Source organism: Coffea arabica, chromosome 11e (genome assembly GCF_036785885.1).
Source record: "Coffea arabica cultivar ET-39 chromosome 11e, Coffea Arabica ET-39 HiFi, whole genome shotgun sequence".
NCBI classification, from domain to species: domain Eukaryota; kingdom Viridiplantae; phylum Streptophyta; class Magnoliopsida; order Gentianales; family Rubiaceae; genus Coffea; species Coffea arabica.
The window spans coordinates 40,599,537-40,622,900 of record NC_092331.1 but is presented as its reverse complement, the minus strand read 5'-3'; the positions used below and the strand labels follow the sequence as shown (position 1 = coordinate 40,622,900).

The window sequence follows — 23,364 nt, the reverse complement described above, 5'->3', positions numbered from 1 at the left end:
TTTATTTTATATTTTGCTTGGGATAAAACACTTTTACGGTGTTTAATTTATTTTAGATTTGATTTGGAATCATTTATTTAAATTTTTATTACTTGATTATGTAATTAGTTTTGTGAGAAATTGATTTTATTAGAAATTACAGTGATAAATTAATAAATTAAAATTAAGTTTCGGGTCATTTCGGGTCGACCCGCCGCCCCGTAAACCTGAAATTTTCGGGTCCGGGTCAGCATACCTGACCCGTCACGGGTTGGCGGGTCGGGGTTCGGGTCAACAGATTTTCTGGCGGGTCTGTTGACCCGAACCCGACCCGCCAACCTGATTTGGACCCGAATTGCCACCCCTAACTGCAAGCGTGAAGGATTGATTTCATGATAATTTAGAGTTGCGGGATGAGGGAAAAAAACAGGGTGCAAATCAATAACAAAAAAATATATAAAGTAAATAAATAAAAGGATAAGAGGAAAATGCTTGAATTGACGCTTAAAATGAATTTCGGTCTAGAAAAGCCACACTGCTTCGCAGGACGGGGTAGTTTAAAAGAATAACGCGAAAGGAACATGGCGGGTGCGATCATACCAGCACTAATGCACCGGATCCCATCAGAACTCCGAAGTTAAGCGTGCTTGGGCGAGAGTAGTACTAGGATGGGTGACCCCCTGGGAAGTCCTCGTGTTGCACCCCTCTCTTTTTTGTTTCGAAATCCAAATTTCCTATTCGTTCTTTATCCTGTAGTAATTTAGCTCCGTCGGAACGATTGCTTAATATTTTGCTTCTTGTCGAAGCGTGAAGGAGGATCTGAAGGCGCGAGACAAATCAGGAACGGTACGGCTCGATCAAAGCCCGGATCGTCGCTCAAATTTGTCGGCGCAAATGTATCACCGCAACTAGGGGTGGCAATTTTCGACACGACACGAACCTAACACGAAATTAATGGGTTTGGGTTGAGGTTTCGGGAATTCGGGTCAGAATCGGGTTGGACCCGATGAACCCGAAAAGAAAACCGGTCGATTTCGGGTCAACCCGTGGTGACCTGATATGACCCGATATGACCCGTTTACGAATTAAAAATAATTTAATAAACATAAAAATAATTTTATCTAACTAAACTAAGTTATTCTTTTTTTCAAAGGCATTAATTACTTAATCCTAAACGAATTTATTTAATTTGTGTGAAGTTGAAATTATTATACTTGGACAAATAATATATTATATTATTTTTCACTTTTGTATTGTTTTAATTTATTTTATATTTTGCTTGGGATAAAACACTTTTACGGTGTTTAATTTATTTTAGATTTGATTTGGAATCATTTATTTAAATTTTTATTACTTGATTATGTAATTAGTTTTGTGAGAAATTGATTTTATTAGAAATTACAGTGATAAATTAATAAATTAAAATTAAGTTTCGGGTCATTTCGGGTCGACCCGCCGCCCCGTAAACCTGAAATTTTCGGGTCCGGGTCAGCATACCTGACCCGTCACGGGTTGGCGGGTCGGGGTTCGGGTCAACAGATTTTCTGGCGGGTCTGTTGACCCGAACCCGACCCGCCAACCTGATTTGGACCCGAATTGCCACCCCTAACTGCAAGCGTGAAGGATTGATTTCATGATAATTTAGAGTTGCGGGATGAGGGAAAAAAACAGGGTGCAAATCAATAACAAAAAAATATATAAAGTAAATAAATAAAAGGATAAGAGGAAAATGCTTGAATTGACGCTTAAAATGAATTTCGGTCTAGAAAAGCCACACTGCTTCGCAGGACGGGGTAGTTTAAAAGAATAACGCGAAAGGAACATGGCGGGTGCGATCATACCAGCACTAATGCACCGGATCCCATCAGAACTCCGAAGTTAAGCGTGCTTGGGCGAGAGTAGTACTAGGATGGGTGACCCCCTGGGAAGTCCTCGTGTTGCACCCCTCTCTTTTTTGTTTCGAAATCCAAATTTCCTATTCGTTCTTTATCCTGTAGTAATTTAGCTCCGTCGGAACGATTGCTTAATATTTTGCTTCTTGTCGAAGCGTGAAGGAGGATCTGAAGGCGCGAGACAAATCAGGAACGGTACGGCTCGATCAAAGCCCGGATCGTCGCTCAAATTTGTCGGCGCAAATGTATCACCGCAACTAGGGGTGGCAATTTTCGACACGACACGAACCTAACACGAAATTAATGGGTTTGGGTTGAGGTTTCGGGAATTCGGGTCAGAATCGGGTTGGACCCGATGAACCCGAAAAGAAAACCGGTCGATTTCGGGTCAACCCGTGGTGACCTGATATGACCCGATATGACCCGTTTACGAATTAAAAATAATTTAATAAACATAAAAATAATTTTATCTAACTAAACTAAGTTATTCTTTTTTTCAAAGGCATTAATTACTTAATCCTAAACGAATTTATTTAATTTGTGTGAAGTTGAAATTATTATACTTGGACAAATAATATATTATATTATTTTTCACTTTTGTATTGTTTTAATTTATTTTATATTTTGCTTGGGATAAAACACTTTTACGGTGTTTAATTTATTTTAGATTTGATTTGGAATCATTTATTTAAATTTTTATTACTTGATTATGTAATTAGTTTTGTGAGAAATTGATTTTATTAGAAATTACAGTGATAAATTAATAAATTAAAATTAAGTTTCGGGTCATTTCGGGTCGACCCGCCGCCCCGTAAACCTGAAATTTTCGGGTCCGGGTCAGCATACCTGACCCGTCACGGGTTGGCGGGTCGGGGTTCGGGTCAACAGATTTTCTGGCGGGTCTGTTGACCCGAACCCGACCCGCCAACCTGATTTGGACCCGAATTGCCACCCCTAACTGCAAGCGTGAAGGATTGATTTCATGATAATTTAGAGTTGCGGGATGAGGGAAAAAAACAGGGTGCAAATCAATAACAAAAAAATATATAAAGTAAATAAATAAAAGGATAAGAGGAAAATGCTTGAATTGACGCTTAAAATGAATTTCGGTCTAGAAAAGCCACACTGCTTCGCAGGACGGGGTAGTTTAAAAGAATAACGCGAAAGGAACATGGCGGGTGCGATCATACCAGCACTAATGCACCGGATCCCATCAGAACTCCGAAGTTAAGCGTGCTTGGGCGAGAGTAGTACTAGGATGGGTGACCCCCTGGGAAGTCCTCGTGTTGCACCCCTCTCTTTTTTGTTTCGAAATCCAAATTTCCTATTCGTTCTTTATCCTGTAGTAATTTAGCTCCGTCGGAACGATTGCTTAATATTTTGCTTCTTGTCGAAGCGTGAAGGAGGATCTGAAGGCGCGAGACAAATCAGGAACGGTACGGCTCGATCAAAGCCCGGATCGTCGCTCAAATTTGTCGGCGCAAATGTATCACCGCAACTAGGGGTGGCAATTTTCGACACGACACGAACCTAACACGAAATTAATGGGTTTGGGTTGAGGTTTCGGGAATTCGGGTCAGAATCGGGTTGGACCCGATGAACCCGAAAAGAAAACCGGTCGATTTCGGGTCAACCCGTGGTGACCTGATATGACCCGATATGACCCGTTTACGAATTAAAAATAATTTAATAAACATAAAAATAATTTTATCTAACTAAACTAAGTTATTCTTTTTTTCAAAGGCATTAATTACTTAATCCTAAACGAATTTATTTAATTTGTGTGAAGTTGAAATTATTATACTTGGACAAATAATATATTATATTATTTTTCACTTTTGTATTGTTTTAATTTATTTTATATTTTGCTTGGGATAAAACACTTTTACGGTGTTTAATTTATTTTAGATTTGATTTGGAATCATTTATTTAAATTTTTATTACTTGATTATGTAATTAGTTTTGTGAGAAATTGATTTTATTAGAAATTACAGTGATAAATTAATAAATTAAAATTAAGTTTCGGGTCATTTCGGGTCGACCCGCCGCCCCGTAAACCTGAAATTTTCGGGTCCGGGTCAGCATACCTGACCCGTCACGGGTTGGCGGGTCGGGGTTCGGGTCAACAGATTTTCTGGCGGGTCTGTTGACCCGAACCCGACCCGCCAACCTGATTTGGACCCGAATTGCCACCCCTAACTGCAAGCGTGAAGGATTGATTTCATGATAATTTAGAGTTGCGGGATGAGGGAAAAAAACAGGGTGCAAATCAATAACAAAAAAATATATAAAGTAAATAAATAAAAGGATAAGAGGAAAATGCTTGAATTGACGCTTAAAATGAATTTCGGTCTAGAAAAGCCACACTGCTTCGCAGGACGGGGTAGTTTAAAAGAATAACGCGAAAGGAACATGGCGGGTGCGATCATACCAGCACTAATGCACCGGATCCCATCAGAACTCCGAAGTTAAGCGTGCTTGGGCGAGAGTAGTACTAGGATGGGTGACCCCCTGGGAAGTCCTCGTGTTGCACCCCTCTCTTTTTTGTTTCGAAATCCAAATTTCCTATTCGTTCTTTATCCTGTAGTAATTTAGCTCCGTCGGAACGATTGCTTAATATTTTGCTTCTTGTCGAAGCGTGAAGGAGGATCTGAAGGCGCGAGACAAATCAGGAACGGTACGGCTCGATCAAAGCCCGGATCGTCGCTCAAATTTGTCGGCGCAAATGTATCACCGCAACTAGGGGTGGCAATTTTCGACACGACACGAACCTAACACGAAATTAATGGGTTTGGGTTGAGGTTTCGGGAATTCGGGTCAGAATCGGGTTGGACCCGATGAACCCGAAAAGAAAACCGGTCGATTTCGGGTCAACCCGTGGTGACCTGATATGACCCGATATGACCCGTTTACGAATTAAAAATAATTTAATAAACATAAAAATAATTTTATCTAACTAAACTAAGTTATTCTTTTTTTCAAAGGCATTAATTACTTAATCCTAAACGAATTTATTTAATTTGTGTGAAGTTGAAATTATTATACTTGGACAAATAATATATTATATTATTTTTCACTTTTGTATTGTTTTAATTTATTTTATATTTTGCTTGGGATAAAACACTTTTACGGTGTTTAATTTATTTTAGATTTGATTTGGAATCATTTATTTAAATTTTTATTACTTGATTATGTAATTAGTTTTGTGAGAAATTGATTTTATTAGAAATTACAGTGATAAATTAATAAATTAAAATTAAGTTTCGGGTCATTTCGGGTCGACCCGCCGCCCCGTAAACCTGAAATTTTCGGGTCCGGGTCAGCATACCTGACCCGTCACGGGTTGGCGGGTCGGGGTTCGGGTCAACAGATTTTCTGGCGGGTCTGTTGACCCGAACCCGACCCGCCAACCTGATTTGGACCCGAATTGCCACCCCTAACTGCAAGCGTGAAGGATTGATTTCATGATAATTTAGAGTTGCGGGATGAGGGAAAAAAACAGGGTGCAAATCAATAACAAAAAAATATATAAAGTAAATAAATAAAAGGATAAGAGGAAAATGCTTGAATTGACGCTTAAAATGAATTTCGGTCTAGAAAAGCCACACTGCTTCGCAGGACGGGGTAGTTTAAAAGAATAACGCGAAAGGAACATGGCGGGTGCGATCATACCAGCACTAATGCACCGGATCCCATCAGAACTCCGAAGTTAAGCGTGCTTGGGCGAGAGTAGTACTAGGATGGGTGACCCCCTGGGAAGTCCTCGTGTTGCACCCCTCTCTTTTTTGTTTCGAAATCCAAATTTCCTATTCGTTCTTTATCCTGTAGTAATTTAGCTCCGTCGGAACGATTGCTTAATATTTTGCTTCTTGTCGAAGCGTGAAGGAGGATCTGAAGGCGCGAGACAAATCAGGAACGGTACGGCTCGATCAAAGCCCGGATCGTCGCTCAAATTTGTCGGCGCAAATGTATCACCGCAACTAGGGGTGGCAATTTTCGACACGACACGAACCTAACACGAAATTAATGGGTTTGGGTTGAGGTTTCGGGAATTCGGGTCAGAATCGGGTTGGACCCGATGAACCCGAAAAGAAAACCGGTCGATTTCGGGTCAACCCGTGGTGACCTGATATGACCCGATATGACCCGTTTACGAATTAAAAATAATTTAATAAACATAAAAATAATTTTATCTAACTAAACTAAGTTATTCTTTTTTTCAAAGGCATTAATTACTTAATCCTAAACGAATTTATTTAATTTGTGTGAAGTTGAAATTATTATACTTGGACAAATAATATATTATATTATTTTTCACTTTTGTATTGTTTTAATTTATTTTATATTTTGCTTGGGATAAAACACTTTTACGGTGTTTAATTTATTTTAGATTTGATTTGGAATCATTTATTTAAATTTTTATTACTTGATTATGTAATTAGTTTTGTGAGAAATTGATTTTATTAGAAATTACAGTGATAAATTAATAAATTAAAATTAAGTTTCGGGTCATTTCGGGTCGACCCGCCGCCCCGTAAACCTGAAATTTTCGGGTCCGGGTCAGCATACCTGACCCGTCACGGGTTGGCGGGTCGGGGTTCGGGTCAACAGATTTTCTGGCGGGTCTGTTGACCCGAACCCGACCCGCCAACCTGATTTGGACCCGAATTGCCACCCCTAACTGCAAGCGTGAAGGATTGATTTCATGATAATTTAGAGTTGCGGGATGAGGGAAAAAAACAGGGTGCAAATCAATAACAAAAAAATATATAAAGTAAATAAATAAAAGGATAAGAGGAAAATGCTTGAATTGACGCTTAAAATGAATTTCGGTCTAGAAAAGCCACACTGCTTCGCAGGACGGGGTAGTTTAAAAGAATAACGCGAAAGGAACATGGCGGGTGCGATCATACCAGCACTAATGCACCGGATCCCATCAGAACTCCGAAGTTAAGCGTGCTTGGGCGAGAGTAGTACTAGGATGGGTGACCCCCTGGGAAGTCCTCGTGTTGCACCCCTCTCTTTTTTGTTTCGAAATCCAAATTTCCTATTCGTTCTTTATCCTGTAGTAATTTAGCTCCGTCGGAACGATTGCTTAATATTTTGCTTCTTGTCGAAGCGTGAAGGAGGATCTGAAGGCGCGAGACAAATCAGGAACGGTACGGCTCGATCAAAGCCCGGATCGTCGCTCAAATTTGTCGGCGCAAATGTATCACCGCAACTAGGGGTGGCAATTTTCGACACGACACGAACCTAACACGAAATTAATGGGTTTGGGTTGAGGTTTCGGGAATTCGGGTCAGAATCGGGTTGGACCCGATGAACCCGAAAAGAAAACCGGTCGATTTCGGGTCAACCCGTGGTGACCTGATATGACCCGATATGACCCGTTTACGAATTAAAAATAATTTAATAAACATAAAAATAATTTTATCTAACTAAACTAAGTTATTCTTTTTTTCAAAGGCATTAATTACTTAATCCTAAACGAATTTATTTAATTTGTGTGAAGTTGAAATTATTATACTTGGACAAATAATATATTATATTATTTTTCACTTTTGTATTGTTTTAATTTATTTTATATTTTGCTTGGGATAAAACACTTTTACGGTGTTTAATTTATTTTAGATTTGATTTGGAATCATTTATTTAAATTTTTATTACTTGATTATGTAATTAGTTTTGTGAGAAATTGATTTTATTAGAAATTACAGTGATAAATTAATAAATTAAAATTAAGTTTCGGGTCATTTCGGGTCGACCCGCCGCCCCGTAAACCTGAAATTTTCGGGTCGGGTCAGCATACCTGACCCGTCACGGGTTGGCGGGTCGGGGTTCGGGTCAACAGATTTTCTGGCGGGTCTGTTGACCCGAACCCGACCCGCCAACCTGATTTGGACCCGAATTGCCACCCCTAACTGCAAGCGTGAAGGATTGATTTCATGATAATTTAGAGTTGCGGGATGAGGGAAAAAAACAGGGTGCAAATCAATAACAAAAAAATATATAAAGTAAATAAATAAAAGGATAAGAGGAAAATGCTTGAATTGACGCTTAAAATGAATTTCGGTCTAGAAAAGCCACACTGCTTCGCAGGACGGGGTAGTTTAAAAGAATAACGCGAAAGGAACATGGCGGGTGCGATCATACCAGCACTAATGCACCGGATCCCATCAGAACTCCGAAGTTAAGCGTGCTTGGGCGAGAGTAGTACTAGGATGGGTGACCCCCTGGGAAGTCCTCGTGTTGCACCCCTCTCTTTTTTGTTTCGAAATCCAAATTTCCTATTCGTTCTTTATCCTGTAGTAATTTAGCTCCGTCGGAACGATTGCTTAATATTTTGCTTCTTGTCGAAGCGTGAAGGAGGATCTGAAGGCGCGAGACAAATCAGGAACGGTACGGCTCGATCAAAGCCCGGATCGTCGCTCAAATTTGTCGGCGCAAATGTATCACCGCAACTAGGGGTGGCAATTTTCGACACGACACGAACCTAACACGAAATTAATGGGTTTGGGTTGAGGTTTCGGGAATTCGGGTCAGAATCGGGTTGGACCCGATGAACCCGAAAAGAAAACCGGTCGATTTCGGGTCAACCCGTGGTGACCTGATATGACCCGATATGACCCGTTTACGAATTAAAAATAATTTAATAAACATAAAAATAATTTTATCTAACTAAACTAAGTTATTCTTTTTTTCAAAGGCATTAATTACTTAATCCTAAACGAATTTATTTAATTTGTGTGAAGTTGAAATTATTATACTTGGACAAATAATATATTATATTATTTTTCACTTTTGTATTGTTTTAATTTATTTTATATTTTGCTTGGGATAAAACACTTTTACGGTGTTTAATTTATTTTAGATTTGATTTGGAATCATTTATTTAAATTTTTATTACTTGATTATGTAATTAGTTTTGTGAGAAATTGATTTTATTAGAAATTACAGTGATAAATTAATAAATTAAAATTAAGTTTCGGGTCATTTCGGGTCGACCCGCCGCCCCGTAAACCTGAAATTTTCGGGTCCGGGTCAGCATACCTGACCCGTCACGGGTTGGCGGGTCGGGGTTCGGGTCAACAGATTTTCTGGCGGGTCTGTTGACCCGAACCCGACCCGCCAACCTGATTTGGACCCGAATTGCCACCCCTAACTGCAAGCGTGAAGGATTGATTTCATGATAATTTAGAGTTGCGGGATGAGGGAAAAAAACAGGGTGCAAATCAATAACAAAAAAATATATAAAGTAAATAAATAAAAGGATAAGAGGAAAATGCTTGAATTGACGCTTAAAATGAATTTCGGTCTAGAAAAGCCACACTGCTTCGCAGGACGGGGTAGTTTAAAAGAATAACGCGAAAGGAACATGGCGGGTGCGATCATACCAGCACTAATGCACCGGATCCCATCAGAACTCCGAAGTTAAGCGTGCTTGGGCGAGAGTAGTACTAGGATGGGTGACCCCCTGGGAAGTCCTCGTGTTGCACCCCTCTCTTTTTTGTTTCGAAATCCAAATTTCCTATTCGTTCTTTATCCTGTAGTAATTTAGCTCCGTCGGAACGATTGCTTAATATTTTGCTTCTTGTCGAAGCGTGAAGGAGGATCTGAAGGCGCGAGACAAATCAGGAACGGTACGGCTCGATCAAAGCCCGGATCGTCGCTCAAATTTGTCGGCGCAAATGTATCACCGCAACTAGGGGTGGCAATTTTCGACACGACACGAACCTAACACGAAATTAATGGGTTTGGGTTGAGGTTTCGGGAATTCGGGTCAGAATCGGGTTGGACCCGATGAACCCGAAAAGAAAACCGGTCGATTTCGGGTCAACCCGTGGTGACCTGATATGACCCGATATGACCCGTTTACGAATTAAAAATAATTTAATAAACATAAAAATAATTTTATCTAACTAAACTAAGTTATTCTTTTTTTCAAAGGCATTAATTACTTAATCCTAAACGAATTTATTTAATTTGTGTGAAGTTGAAATTATTATACTTGGACAAATAATATATTATATTATTTTTCACTTTTGTATTGTTTTAATTTATTTTATATTTTGCTTGGGATAAAACACTTTTACGGTGTTTAATTTATTTTAGATTTGATTTGGAATCATTTATTTAAATTTTTATTACTTGATTATGTAATTAGTTTTGTGAGAAATTGATTTTATTAGAAATTACAGTGATAAATTAATAAATTAAAATTAAGTTTCGGGTCATTTCGGGTCGACCCGCCGCCCCGTAAACCTGAAATTTTCGGGTCCGGGTCAGCATACCTGACCCGTCACGGGTTGGCGGGTCGGGGTTCGGGTCAACAGATTTTCTGGCGGGTCTGTTGACCCGAACCCGACCCGCCAACCTGATTTGGACCCGAATTGCCACCCCTAACTGCAAGCGTGAAGGATTGATTTCATGATAATTTAGAGTTGCGGGATGAGGGAAAAAAACAGGGTGCAAATCAATAACAAAAAAATATATAAAGTAAATAAATAAAAGGATAAGAGGAAAATGCTTGAATTGACGCTTAAAATGAATTTCGGTCTAGAAAAGCCACACTGCTTCGCAGGACGGGGTAGTTTAAAAGAATAACGCGAAAGGAACATGGCGGGTGCGATCATACCAGCACTAATGCACCGGATCCCATCAGAACTCCGAAGTTAAGCGTGCTTGGGCGAGAGTAGTACTAGGATGGGTGACCCCCTGGGAAGTCCTCGTGTTGCACCCCTCTCTTTTTTGTTTCGAAATCCAAATTTCCTATTCGTTCTTTATCCTGTAGTAATTTAGCTCCGTCGGAACGATTGCTTAATATTTTGCTTCTTGTCGAAGCGTGAAGGAGGATCTGAAGGCGCGAGACAAATCAGGAACGGTACGGCTCGATCAAAGCCCGGATCGTCGCTCAAATTTGTCGGCGCAAATGTATCACCGCAACTAGGGGTGGCAATTTTCGACACGACACGAACCTAACACGAAATTAATGGGTTTGGGTTGAGGTTTCGGGAATTCGGGTCAGAATCGGGTTGGACCCGATGAACCCGAAAAGAAAACCGGTCGATTTCGGGTCAACCCGTGGTGACCTGATATGACCCGATATGACCCGTTTACGAATTAAAAATAATTTAATAAACATAAAAATAATTTTATCTAACTAAACTAAGTTATTCTTTTTTTCAAAGGCATTAATTACTTAATCCTAAACGAATTTATTTAATTTGTGTGAAGTTGAAATTATTATACTTGGACAAATAATATATTATATTATTTTTCACTTTTGTATTGTTTTAATTTATTTTATATTTTGCTTGGGATAAAACACTTTTACGGTGTTTAATTTATTTTAGATTTGATTTGGAATCATTTATTTAAATTTTTATTACTTGATTATGTAATTAGTTTTGTGAGAAATTGATTTTATTAGAAATTACAGTGATAAATTAATAAATTAAAATTAAGTTTCGGGTCATTTCGGGTCGACCCGCCGCCCCGTAAACCTGAAATTTTCGGGTCCGGGTCAGCATACCTGACCCGTCACGGGTTGGCGGGTCGGGGTTCGGGTCAACAGATTTTCTGGCGGGTCTGTTGACCCGAACCCGACCCGCCAACCTGATTTGGACCCGAATTGCCACCCCTAACTGCAAGCGTGAAGGATTGATTTCATGATAATTTAGAGTTGCGGGATGAGGGAAAAAAACAGGGTGCAAATCAATAACAAAAAAAAATATAAAGTAAATAAATAAAAGGATAAGAGGAAAATGCTTGAATTGACGCTTAAAATGAATTTCGGTCTAGAAAAGCCACACTGCTTCGCAGGACGGGGTAGTTTAAAAGAATAACGCGAAAGGAACATGGCGGGTGCGATCATACCAGCACTAATGCACCGGATCCCATCAGAACTCCGAAGTTAAGCGTGCTTGGGCGAGAGTAGTACTAGGATGGGTGACCCCCTGGGAAGTCCTCGTGTTGCACCCCTCTCTTTTTTGTTTCGAAATCCAAATTTCCTATTCGTTCTTTATCCTGTAGTAATTTAGCTCCGTCGGAACGATTGCTTAATATTTTGCTTCTTGTCGAAGCGTGAAGGAGGATCTGAAGGCGCGAGACAAATCAGGAACGGTACGGCTCGATCAAAGCCCGGATCGTCGCTCAAATTTGTCGGCGCAAATGTATCACCGCAACTAGGGGTGGCAATTTTCGACACGACACGAACCTAACACGAAATTAATGGGTTTGGGTTGAGGTTTCGGGAATTCGGGTCAGAATCGGGTTGGACCCGATGAACCCGAAAAGAAAACCGGTCGATTTCGGGTCAACCCGTGGTGACCTGATATGACCCGATATGACCCGTTTACGAATTAAAAATAATTTAATAAACATAAAAATAATTTTATCTAACTAAACTAAGTTATTCTTTTTTTCAAAGGCATTAATTACTTAATCCTAAACGAATTTATTTAATTTGTGTGAAGTTGAAATTATTATACTTGGACAAATAATATATTATATTATTTTTCACTTTTGTATTGTTTTAATTTATTTTATATTTTGCTTGGGATAAAACACTTTTACGGTGTTTAATTTATTTTAGATTTGATTTGGAATCATTTATTTAAATTTTTATTACTTGATTATGTAATTAGTTTTGTGAGAAATTGATCTCCTTCACGCTTCGACAAGAAGCAAAATATTAAGCAATCGTTCCGACGGAGCTAAATTACTACAGGATAAAGAACGAATAGGAAATTTGGATTTCGAAACAAAAAAGAAAGGGGTGCAACACGAGGACTTCCCAGGGGGTCACCCATCCTAGTACTACTCTCGCCCAAGCACGCTTAACTTCGGAGTTCTGATTGGATCCGGTGCATTAGTGCTGGTATGATCGCACCCGCCATGTTCCTTTCGCTTTATTCTTTTAAACTACCCCGTCCTGCGAAGCAGTGTGGCTTTTCTAGACCGAAATTCATTTTAAGCGTCAATTCAAGCATTTTCCTCTTATCCTTTTATTTATTTACTTTATATTTTTTTTTGTTATTGATTTGCACCCTGTTTTTTTCCCTCATCCCGCAACTCTAAATTATCATGAAATCAATCCTTCACGCTTGCAGTTAGGGGTGGCAATTCGGGTCCAAATCAGGTTGGCGGGTCGGGTTCGGGTCAACAGACCCGTCAGAAAATCTGTTGACCCGAACACCGACCCGCCAACCCGTGACGGGTCAGGTATGCTGACCCGAACCCGAAAATTTCTGGTTTACGGGGCGGCGGGTCGACCCGAAATGACCCGAAACTTAATTTTAATTTATTAATTTATCACTGTAATTTCTAATAAAATCAATTTCTCACAAAACTAATTACATAATCAAGTAATAAAAATTTAAATAAATGATTCCAAATCAAATCTAAAATAAATTAAACACCGTAAAAGTGTTTTATCCCAAGCAAAATATAAAATAAATTAAAACAATACAAAAGTGAAAAATAATATAATATATTATTTGTCCAAGTATAATAATTTCAACTTCACACAAATTAAATAAATTCGTTTAGGATTAAGTAATTAATGCCTTTGAAAAAAAGAATAACTTAGTTTAGTTAGATAAAATTATTTTTATGTTTATTAAATTATTTTTAATTCGTAAACGGGTCATATCGGGTCATATCAGGTCACCACGGGTTGACCCGAAATCGACCGGTTTTCTTTTCGGGTTCATCGGGTCCAACCCGATTCTGACCCGAATTCCCGAAACCTCAACCCAAACCCATTAATTTCGTGTTAGGTTCGTGTCGTGTTTTCAGGTCGTGTCGAAAATTGCCACCCCTAGTTGCGGTGATACATTTGCGCCGACAAATTTGAGCGACGATCCGGGCTTTGATCGAGCCGTACCGTTCCTGATTTGTCTCGCGCCTTCAGATCCTCCTTCACGCTTCGACAAGAAGCAAAATATTAAGCAATCGTTCCGACGGAGCTAAATTACTACAGGATAAAGAACGAATAGGAAATTTGGATTTCGAAACAAAAAAGAGAGGGGTGCAACACGAGGACTTCCCAGGGGGTCACCCATCCTAGTACTACTCTCGCCCAAGCACGCTTAACTTCGGAGTTCTGATGGGATCCGGTGCATTAGTGCTGGTATGATCGCACCCGCCATGTTCCTTTCGCTTTATTCTTTTAAACTACCCCGTCCTGCGAAGCAGTGTGGCTTTTCTAGACCGAAATTCATTTTAAGCGTCAATTCAAGCATTTTCCTCTTATCCTTTTATTTATTTACTTTATATTTTTTTTTGTTATTGATTTGCACCCTGTTTTTTTCCCTCATCCCGCAACTCTAAATTATCATGAAATCAATCCTTCACGCTTGCAGTTAGGGGTGGCAATTCGGGTCCAAATCAGGTTGGCGGGTCGGGTTCGGGTCAACAGACCCGCCAGAAAATCTGTTGACCCGAACCCCGACCCGCCAACCCGTGACGGGTCAGGTATGCTGACCCGAACCCGAAAATTTCAGGTTTACGGGGCGGCGGGTCGACCCGAAATGACCCGAAACTTAATTTTAATTTATTAATTTATCACTGTAATTTCTAATAAAATCAATTTCTCACAAAACTAATTACATAATCAAGTAATAAAAATTTAAATAAATGATTCCAAATCAAATCTAAAATAAATTAAACACCGTAAAAGTGTTTTATCCCAAGCAAAATATAAAATAAATTAAAACAATACAAAAGTGAAAAATAATATAATATATTATTTGTCCAAGTATAATAATTTCAACTTCACACAAATTAAATAAATTCGTTTAGGATTAAGTAATTAATGCCTTTGAAAAAAAGAATAACTTAGTTTAGTTAGATAAAATTATTTTTATGTTTATTAAATTATTTTTAATTCGTAAACGGGTCATATCGGGTCATATCAGGTCACCACGGGTTGACCCGAAATCGACCGGTTTTCTTTTCGGGTTCATCGGGTCCAACCCGATTCTGACCCGAATTCCCGAAACCTCAACCCAAACCCATTAATTTCGTGTTAGGTTCGTGTCGTGTTTTCAGGTCGTGTCGAAAATTGCCACCCCTAGTTGCGGTGATACATTTGCGCCGACAAATTTGAGCGACGATCCGGGCTTTGATCGAGCCGTACCGTTCCTGATTTGTCTCGCGCCTTCAGATCCTCCTTCACGCTTCGACAAGAAGCAAAATATTAAGCAATCGTTCCGACGGAGCTAAATTACTACAGGATAAAGAACGAATAGGAAATTTGGATTTCGAAACAAAAAAGAAAGGGGTGCAACACGAGGACTTCCCAGGGGGTCACCCATCCTAGTACTACTCTCGCCCAAGCACGCTTAACTTCGGAGTTCTGATTGGATCCGGTGCATTAGTGCTGGTATGATCGCACCCGCCATGTTCCTTTCGCTTTATTCTTTTAAACTACCCCGTCCTGCGAAGCAGTGTGGCTTTTCTAGACCGAAATTCATTTTAAGCGTCAATTCAAGCATTTTCCTCTTATCCTTTTATTTATTTACTTTATATTTTTTTTTGTTATTGATTTGCACCCTGTTTTTTTCCCTCATCCCGCAACTCTAAATTATCATGAAATCAATCCTTCACGCTTGCAGTTAGGGGTGGCAATTCGGGTCCAAATCAGGTTGGCGGGTCGGGTTCGGGTCAACAGACCCGTCAGAAAATCTGTTGACCCGAACACCGACCCGCCAACCCGTGACGGGTCAGGTATGCTGACCCGAACCCGAAAATTTCTGGTTTACGGGGCGGCGGGTCGACCCGAAATGACCCGAAACTTAATTTTAATTTATTAATTTATCACTGTAATTTCTAATAAAATCAATTTCTCACAAAACTAATTACATAATCAAGTAATAAAAATTTAAATAAATGATTCCAAATCAAATCTAAAATAAATTAAACACCGTAAAAGTGTTTTATCCCAAGCAAAATATAAAATAAATTAAAACAATACAAAAGTGAAAAATAATATAATATATTATTTGTCCAAGTATAATAATTTCAACTTCACACAAATTAAATAAATTCGTTTAGGATTAAGTAATTAATGCCTTTGAAAAAAAGAATAACTTAGTTTAGTTAGATAAAATTATTTTTATGTTTATTAAATTATTTTTAATTCGTAAACGGGTCATATCGGGTCATATCAGGTCACCACGGGTTGACCCGAAATCGACCGGTTTTCTTTTCGGGTTCATCGGGTCCAACCCGATTCTGACCCGAATTCCCGAAACCTCAACCCAAACCCATTAATTTCGTGTTAGGTTCGTGTCGTGTTTTCAGGTCGTGTCGAAAATTGCCACCCCTAGTTGCGGTGATACATTTGCGCCGACAAATTTGAGCGACGATCCGGGCTTTGATCGAGCCGTACCGTTCCTGATTTGTCTCGCGCCTTCAGATCCTCCTTCACGCTTCGACAAGAAGCAAAATATTAAGCAATCGTTCCGACGGAGCTAAATTACTACAGGATAAAGAACGAATAGGAAATTTGGATTTCGAAACAAAAAAGAGAGGGGTGCAACACGAGGACTTCCCAGGGGGTCACCCATCCTAGTACTACTCTCGCCCAAGCACGCTTAACTTCGGAGTTCTGATGGGATCCGGTGCATTAGTGCTGGTATGATCGCACCCGCCATGTTCCTTTCGCTTTATTCTTTTAAACTACCCCGTCCTGCGAAGCAGTGTGGCTTTTCTAGACCGAAATTCATTTTAAGCGTCAATTCAAGCATTTTCCTCTTATCCTTTTATTTATTTACTTTATATTTTTTTTTGTTATTGATTTGCACCCTGTTTTTTTCCCTCATCCCGCAACTCTAAATTATCATGAAATCAATCCTTCACGCTTGCAGTTAGGGGTGGCAATTCGGGTCCAAATCAGGTTGGCGGGTCGGGTTCGGGTCAACAGACCCGCCAGAAAATCTGTTGACCCGAACCCCGACCCGCCAACCCGTGACGGGTCAGGTATGCTGACCCGAACCCGAAAATTTCAGGTTTACGGGGCGGCGGGTCGACCCGAAATGACCCGAAACTTAATTTTAATTTATTAATTTATCACTGTAATTTCTAATAAAATCAATTTCTCACAAAACTAATTACATAATCAAGTAATAAAAATTTAAATAAATGATTCCAAATCAAATCTAAAATAAATTAAACACCGTAAAAGTGTTTTATCCCAAGCAAAATATAAAATAAATTAAAACAATACAAAAGTGAAAAATAATATAATATATTATTTGTCCAAGTATAATAATTTCAACTTCACACAAATTAAATAAATTCGTTTAGGATTAAGTAATTAATGCCTTTGAAAAAAAGAATAACTTAGTTTAGTTAGATAAAATTATTTTTATGTTTATTAAATTATTTTTAATTCGTAAACGGGTCATATCGGGTCATATCAGGTCACCACGGGTTGACCCGAAATCGACCGGTTTTCTTTTCGGGTTCATCGGGTCCAACCCGATTCTGACCCGAATTCCCGAAACCTCAACCCAAACCCATTAATTTCGTGTTAGGTTCGTGTCGTGTCGAAAATTGCCACCCCTAGTTGCGGTGATACATTTGCGCCGACAAATTTGAGCGACGATCCGGGTTTTGATCGAGCCGTACCGTTCCTGATTTGTCTCGCGCCTTCAGATCCTCCTTCACGCTTCGACAAGAAGCAAAATATTAAGCAATCGTTCCGACGGAGCTAAATTACTACAGGATAAAGAACGAATAGGAAATTTGGATTTCGAAACAAAAAAGAGAGGGGTGCAACACGAGGACTTCCCAGGGGGTCACCCATCCTAGTACTACTCTCGCCCAAGCACGCTTAACTTCGGAGTTCTGATGGGATCCGGTGCATTAGTGCTGGTATGATCGCACCCGCCATGTTCCTTTCGCTTTATTCTTTTAAACTACCCCGTCCTGCGAAGCAGTGTGGCTTTTCTAGACCGAAATTCATTTTAAGCGTCAATTCAAGCATTTTCCTCTTATCCTTTTATTTATTTACTTTATATTTTTTTTTGTTATTGATTTGCACCCTGTTTTTTTCCCTCATCCCGCAACTCTAAATTATCATGAAATCAATCCTTCACGCTTGCAGTTAGGGGTGGCAATTCGGGTCCAAATCAGGTTGGCGGGTCGGGTTCGGGTCAACAGACCCGCCAGAAAATCTGTTGACCCGAACCCCGACCCGCCAACCCGTGACGGGTCAGGTATGCTGACCCGAACCCGAAAATTTCAGGTTTACGGGGCGGCGGGTCGACCCGAAATGACCCGAAACTTAATTTTAATTTATTAATTTATCACTGTAATTTCTAATAAAATCAATTTCTCACAAAACTAATTACATAATCAAGTAATAAAAATTTAAATAAATGATTCCAAATCAAATCTAAAATAAATTAAACACCGTAAAAGTGTTTTATCCCAAGCAAAATATAAAATAAATTAAAACAATACAAAAGTGAAAAATAATATAATATATTATTTGTCCAAGTATAATAATTTCAACTTCACACAAATTAAATAAATTCGTTTAGGATTAAGTAATTAATGCCTTTGAAAAAAAGAATAACTTAGTTTAGTTAGATAAAATTATTTTTATGTTTATTAAATTATTTTTAATTCGTAAACGGGTCATATCGGGTCATATCAGGTCACCACGGGTTGACCCGAAATCGACCGGTTTTCTTTTCGGGTTCATCGGGTCCAACCCGATTCTGACCCGAATTCCCGAAACCTCAACCCAAACCCATTAATTTCGTGTTAGGTTCGTGTCGTGTTTTCAGGTCGTGTCGAAAATTGCCACCCCTAGTTGCGGTGATACATTTGCGCCGACAAATTTGAGCGACGATCCGGGCTTTGATCGAGCCGTACCGTTCCTGATTTGTCTCGCGCCTTCAGATCCTCCTTCACGCTTCGACAAGAAGCAAAATATTAAGCAATCGTTCCGACGGAGCTAAATTACTACAGGATAAAGAACGAATAGGAAATTTGGATTTCGAAACAAAAAAGAAAGGGGTGCAACACGAGGACTTCCCAGGGGGTCACCCATCCTAGTACTACTCTCGCCCAAGCACGCTTAACTTCGGAGTTCTGATTGGATCCGGTGCATTAGTGCTGGTATGATCGCACCCGCCATGTTCCTTTCGCTTTATTCTTTTAAACTACCCCGTCCTGCGAAGCAGTGTGGCTTTTCTAGACCGAAATTCATTTTAAGCGTCAATTCAAGCATTTTCCTCTTATCCTTTTATTTATTTACTTTATATTTTTTTTTGTTATTGATTTGCACCCTGTTTTTTTCCCTCATCCCGCAACTCTAAATTATCATGAAATCAATCCTTCACGCTTGCAGTTAGGGGTGGCAATTCGGGTCCAAATCAGGTTGGCGGGTCGGGTTCGGGTCAACAGACCCGTCAGAAAATCTGTTGACCCGAACACCGACCCGCCAACCCGTGACGGGTCAGGTATGCTGACCCGAACCCGAAAATTTCTGGTTTACGGGGCGGCGGGTCGACCCGAAATGACCCGAAACTTAATTTTAATTTATTAATTTATCACTGTAATTTCTAATAAAATCAATTTCTCACAAAACTAATTACATAATGAAGTAATAAAAATTTAAATAAATGATTCCAAATCAAATCTAAAATAAATTAAACACCGTAAAAGTGTTTTATCCCAAGCAAAATATAAAATAAATTAAAACAATACAAAAGTGAAAAATAATATAATATATTATTTGTCCAAGTATAATAATTTCAACTTCACACAAATTAAATAAATTCGTTTAGGATTAAGTAATTAATGCCTTTGAAAAAAAGAATAACTTAGTTTAGTTAGATAAAATTATTTTTATGTTTATTAAATTATTTTTAATTCGTAAACGGGTCATATCGGGTCATATCAGGTCACCACGGGTTGACCCGAAATCGACCGGTTTTCTTTTCGGGTTCATCGGGTCCAACCCGATTCTGACCCGAATTCCCGAAACCTCAACCCAAACCCATTAATTTCGTGTTAGGTTCGTGTCGTGTTTTCAGGTCGTGTCGAAAATTGCCACCCCTAGTTGCGGTGATACATTTGCGCCGACAAATTTGAGCGACGATCCGGGCTTTGATCGAGCCGTACCGTTCCTGATTTGTCTCGCGCCTTCAGATCCTCCTTCACGCTTCGACAAGAAGCAAAATATTAAGCAATCGTTCCGACGGAGCTAAATTACTACAGGATAAAGAACGAATAGGAAATTTGGATTTCGAAACAAAAAGGAGAGGGGTGCAACACGAGGACTTCCCAGGGGGTCACCCATCCTAGTACTACTCTCGCCCAAGCACGCTTAACTTCGGAGTTCTGATGGGATCCGGTGCATTAGTGCTGGTATGATCGCACCCGCCATGTTCCTTTCGCTTTATTCTTTTAAACTACCCCGTCCTGCGAAGCAGTGTGGCTTTTCTAGACCGAAATTCATTTTAAGCGTCAATTCAAGCATTTTCCTCTTATCCTTTTATTTATTTACTTTATATTTTTTTTTGTTATTGATTTGCACCCTGTTTTTTTCCCTCATCCCGCAACTCTAAATTATCATGAAATCAATCCTTCACGCTTGCAGTTAGGGGTGGCAATTCGGGTCCAAATCAGGTTGGCGGGTCGGGTTCGGGTCAACAGACCCGCCAGAAAATCTGTTGACCCGAACCCCGACCCGCCAACCCGTGACGGGTCAGGTATGCTGACCCGAACCCGAAAATTTCAGGTTTACGGGGCGGCGGGTCGACCCGAAATGACCCGAAACTTAATTTTAATTTATTAATTTATCACTGTAATTTCTAATAAAATCAATTTCTCACAAAACTAATTACATAATCAAGTAATAAAAATTTAAATAAATGATTCCAAATCAAATCTAAAATAAATTAAACACCGTAAAAGTGTTTTATCCCAAGCAAAATATAAAATAAATTAAAACAATACAAAAGTGAAAAATAATATAATATATTATTTGTCCAAGTATAATAATTTCAACTTCACACAAATTAAATAAATTCGTTTAGGATTAAGTAATTAATGCCTTTGAAAAAAAGAATAACTTAGTTTAGTTAGATAAAATTATTTTTATGTTTATTAAATTATTTTTAATTCGTAAACGGGTCATATCGGGTCATATCAGGTCACCACGGGTTGACCCGAAATCGACCGGTTTTCTTTTCGGGTTCATCGGGTCCAACCCGATTCTGACCCGAATTCCCGAAACCTCAACCCAAACCCATTAATTTCGTGTTAGGTTCGTGTCGTGTCGAAAATTGCCACCCCTAGTTGCGGTGATACATTTGCGCCGACAAATTTGAGCGACGATCCGGGTTTTGATCGAGCCGTACCGTTCCTGATTTGTCTCGCGCCTTCAGATCCTCCTTCACGCTTCGACAAGAAGCAAAATATTAAGCAATCGTTCCGACGGAGCTAAATTACTACAGGATAAAGAACGAATAGGAAATTTGGATTTCGAAACAAAAAAGAGAGGGGTGCAACACGAGGACTTCCCAGGGGGTCACCCATCCTAGTACTACTCTCGCCCAAGCACGCTTAACTTCGGAGTTCTGATGGGATCCGGTGCATTAGTGCTGGTATGATCGCACCCGCCATGTTCCTTTCGCTTTATTCTTTTAAACTACCCCGTCCTGCGAAGCAGTGTGGCTTTTCTAGACCGAAATTCATTTTAAGCGTCAATTCAAGCATTTTCCTCTTATCCTTTTATTTATTTACTTTATATTTTTTTTTGTTATTGATTTGCACCCTGTTTTTTTCCCTCATCCCGCAACTCTAAATTATCATGAAATCAATCCTTCACGCTTGCAGTTAGGGGTGGCAATTCGGGTCCAAATCAGGTTGGCGGGTCGGGTTCGGGTCAACAGACCCGCCAGAAAATCTGTTGACCCGAACCCCGACCCGCCAACCCGTGACGGGTCAGGTATGCTGACCCGAACCCGAAAATTTCAGGTTTACGGGGCGGCGGGTCGACCCGAAATGACCCGAAACTTAATTTTAATTTATTAATTTATCACTGTAATTTCTGATAAAATCAATTTCTCACAAAACTAATTACATAATCAAGTAATAAAAATTTAAATAAATGATTCCAAATCAAATCTAAAATAAATTAAACACCGTAAAAGTGTTTTATCCCAAGCAAAATATAAAATAAATTAAAACAATACAAAAGTGAAAAATAATATAATATATTATTTGTCCAAGTATAATAATTTCAACTTCACACAAATTAAATAAATTCGTTTAGGATTAAGTAATTAATGCCTTTGAAAAAAAGAATAACTTAGTTTAGTTAGATAAAATTATTTTTATGTTTATTAAATTATTTTTAATTCGTAAACGGGTCATATCAGGTCACCACGGGTTGACCCGAAATCGACCGGTTTTCTTTTCGGGTTCATCGGGTCCAACCCGATTCTGACCCGAATTCCCGAAACCTCAACCCAAACCCATTAATTTCGTGTTAGGTTCGTGTCGTGTTTTCAGGTCGTGTCGAAAATTGCCACCCCTAGTTGCGGTGATACATTTGCGCCGACAAATTTGAGCGACGATCCGGGCTTTGATCGAGCCGTACCGTTCCTGATTTGTCTCGCGCCTTCAGATCCTCCTTCACGCTTCGACAAGAAGCAAAATATTAAGCAATCGTTCCGACGGAGCTAAATTACTACAGGATAAAGAACGAATAGGAAATTTGGATTTCGAAACAAAAAAGAGAGGGGTGCAACACGAGGACTTCCCAGGGGGTCACCCATCCTAGTACTACTCTCGCCCAAGCACGCTTAACTTCGGAGTTCTGATGGGATCCGGTGCATTAGTGCTGGTATGATCGCACCCGCCATGTTCCTTTCGCTTTATTCTTTTAAACTACCCCGTCCTGCGAAGCAGTGTGGCTTTTCTAGACCGAAATTCATTTTAAGCGTCAATTCAAGCATTTTCCTCTTATCCTTTTATTTATTTACTTTATATTTTTTTTTGTTATTGATTTGCACCCTGTTTTTTTCCCTCATCCCGCAACTCTAAATTATCATGAAATCAATCCTTCACGCTTGCAGTTAGGGGTGGCAATTCGGGTCCAAATCAGGTTGGCGGGTCGGGTTCGGGTCAACAGACCCGCCAGAAAATCTGTTGACCCGAACCCCGACCCGCCAACCCGTGACGGGTCAGGTATGCTGACCCGAACCCGAAAATTTCAGGTTTACGGGGCGGCGGGTCGACCCGAAATGACCCGAAACTTAATTTTAATTTATTAATTTATCACTGTAATTTCTAATAAAATCAATTTCTCACAAAAATAATTACATAATCAAGTAATAAAAATTTAAATAAATGATTTCAAATCAAATCTAAAATAAATTAAACACCGTAAAAGTGTTTTATCCCAAGCAAAATATAAAATAAATTAAAACAATACAAAAGTGAAAAATAATATAATATATTA

General features: G+C 39.3%; 19 non-coding genes across 19 annotated transcripts; 10 read left to right on the top strand and 9 right to left on the bottom strand.

The window, feature by feature from the left end:
* The first annotated feature begins 565 nt into the window (after positions 1-565).
* Positions 566-684, top strand: LOC140028541 (5S ribosomal RNA). Its single transcript, XR_011832444.1, has one exon. It is a non-coding gene; the product is annotated as a 5S ribosomal RNA (ribosomal RNA).
* A 1,122-nt stretch (positions 685-1,806) lies between these two features.
* On the top strand, positions 1,807-1,925 carry LOC140028540 (5S ribosomal RNA). Its single transcript, XR_011832443.1, has one exon. It is a non-coding gene; the product is annotated as a 5S ribosomal RNA (ribosomal RNA).
* A 1,122-nt stretch (positions 1,926-3,047) lies between these two features.
* LOC140028538 (5S ribosomal RNA) lies at positions 3,048-3,166 on the top strand. Its single transcript, XR_011832441.1, has one exon. It is a non-coding gene; the product is annotated as a 5S ribosomal RNA (ribosomal RNA).
* Positions 3,167-4,288: 1,122 nt separating this feature from the next.
* On the top strand, positions 4,289-4,407 carry LOC140028537 (5S ribosomal RNA). The gene has a single exon (XR_011832440.1). It is a non-coding gene; the product is annotated as a 5S ribosomal RNA (ribosomal RNA).
* Positions 4,408-5,529: 1,122 nt separating this feature from the next.
* On the top strand, positions 5,530-5,648 carry LOC140028536 (5S ribosomal RNA). Its single transcript, XR_011832439.1, has one exon. It is a non-coding gene; the product is annotated as a 5S ribosomal RNA (ribosomal RNA).
* Positions 5,649-6,770: 1,122 nt separating this feature from the next.
* LOC140028535 (5S ribosomal RNA) lies at positions 6,771-6,889 on the top strand. Its single transcript, XR_011832438.1, has one exon. It is a non-coding gene; the product is annotated as a 5S ribosomal RNA (ribosomal RNA).
* Positions 6,890-8,010: 1,121 nt separating this feature from the next.
* Positions 8,011-8,129, top strand: LOC140028534 (5S ribosomal RNA). Its single transcript, XR_011832437.1, has one exon. It is a non-coding gene; the product is annotated as a 5S ribosomal RNA (ribosomal RNA).
* Positions 8,130-9,251: 1,122 nt separating this feature from the next.
* Positions 9,252-9,370, top strand: LOC140028533 (5S ribosomal RNA). The gene has a single exon (XR_011832436.1). It is a non-coding gene; the product is annotated as a 5S ribosomal RNA (ribosomal RNA).
* A 1,122-nt stretch (positions 9,371-10,492) lies between these two features.
* Positions 10,493-10,611, top strand: LOC140028532 (5S ribosomal RNA). Its single transcript, XR_011832435.1, has one exon. It is a non-coding gene; the product is annotated as a 5S ribosomal RNA (ribosomal RNA).
* A 1,122-nt stretch (positions 10,612-11,733) lies between these two features.
* LOC140028531 (5S ribosomal RNA) lies at positions 11,734-11,852 on the top strand. The gene has a single exon (XR_011832434.1). It is a non-coding gene; the product is annotated as a 5S ribosomal RNA (ribosomal RNA).
* A 793-nt stretch (positions 11,853-12,645) lies between these two features.
* LOC140031172 (5S ribosomal RNA) lies at positions 12,646-12,764 on the bottom strand. Its single transcript, XR_011835093.1, has one exon. It is a non-coding gene; the product is annotated as a 5S ribosomal RNA (ribosomal RNA).
* Positions 12,765-13,899: 1,135 nt separating this feature from the next.
* LOC140028530 (5S ribosomal RNA) lies at positions 13,900-14,018 on the bottom strand. The gene has a single exon (XR_011832433.1). It is a non-coding gene; the product is annotated as a 5S ribosomal RNA (ribosomal RNA).
* A 1,135-nt stretch (positions 14,019-15,153) lies between these two features.
* LOC140031171 (5S ribosomal RNA) lies at positions 15,154-15,272 on the bottom strand. Its single transcript, XR_011835092.1, has one exon. It is a non-coding gene; the product is annotated as a 5S ribosomal RNA (ribosomal RNA).
* Positions 15,273-16,407: 1,135 nt separating this feature from the next.
* LOC140028529 (5S ribosomal RNA) lies at positions 16,408-16,526 on the bottom strand. The gene has a single exon (XR_011832432.1). It is a non-coding gene; the product is annotated as a 5S ribosomal RNA (ribosomal RNA).
* Positions 16,527-17,648: 1,122 nt separating this feature from the next.
* On the bottom strand, positions 17,649-17,767 carry LOC140028527 (5S ribosomal RNA). Its single transcript, XR_011832430.1, has one exon. It is a non-coding gene; the product is annotated as a 5S ribosomal RNA (ribosomal RNA).
* Positions 17,768-18,902: 1,135 nt separating this feature from the next.
* On the bottom strand, positions 18,903-19,021 carry LOC140031170 (5S ribosomal RNA). Its single transcript, XR_011835091.1, has one exon. It is a non-coding gene; the product is annotated as a 5S ribosomal RNA (ribosomal RNA).
* A 1,135-nt stretch (positions 19,022-20,156) lies between these two features.
* On the bottom strand, positions 20,157-20,275 carry LOC140028526 (5S ribosomal RNA). The gene has a single exon (XR_011832429.1). It is a non-coding gene; the product is annotated as a 5S ribosomal RNA (ribosomal RNA).
* A 1,122-nt stretch (positions 20,276-21,397) lies between these two features.
* On the bottom strand, positions 21,398-21,516 carry LOC140028525 (5S ribosomal RNA). The gene has a single exon (XR_011832428.1). It is a non-coding gene; the product is annotated as a 5S ribosomal RNA (ribosomal RNA).
* A 1,125-nt stretch (positions 21,517-22,641) lies between these two features.
* LOC140028524 (5S ribosomal RNA) lies at positions 22,642-22,760 on the bottom strand. The gene has a single exon (XR_011832427.1). It is a non-coding gene; the product is annotated as a 5S ribosomal RNA (ribosomal RNA).
* Positions 22,761-23,364: the final 604 nt, after the last annotated feature.